Here is a 358-nt window from a genome sequence, read left to right on the forward strand (position 1 = left end):
AGGCAGACGAGACGCAGAGGGTGGAAAAGAGGGCCGAGCCCTCAAGTCAGGCTGGGAATACCCTTGTCTTTGCTGGAACAGCCTCGAGCGCTCCCGCTCTTCAAAAGGAGCGAGCCAACATCCCTCTCCCTCTGCCAAAAGCCCAGATGCCAGGCAGGGACGGGAGGTTAACCGTCTCGCTGCAAGACAGCCGGAGCTTTGGCAGCACTTCCCAGCAGATAAAACAGCGGTTATCCCAATTAGCGCAATCATGACCTGAAAACGGCACATCATTTATTCTTTTTTTTTATTACTGATACTGAAAAACGGCCACAGTCTGATTCTCCACTCCATCTTCCCCCCCCCTGCCCCGCCCCAG

General features: G+C 54.7%; 1 protein-coding gene across 1 annotated transcript in view; it reads right to left on the bottom strand.

Annotated features, from left to right (window-relative positions):
• Positions 1–358, bottom strand: part of ITPR1 (inositol 1,4,5-trisphosphate receptor type 1) — a 183,610-nt gene that overhangs the window by 1,395 nt on the left and 181,857 nt on the right.

Source organism: Egretta garzetta, unplaced genomic scaffold, assembly GCF_000687185.1.
Source record: "Egretta garzetta isolate BGI_Z169 unplaced genomic scaffold, ASM68718v1 scaffold228, whole genome shotgun sequence".
Lineage (NCBI taxonomy): Eukaryota > Metazoa > Chordata > Aves > Pelecaniformes > Ardeidae > Egretta > Egretta garzetta.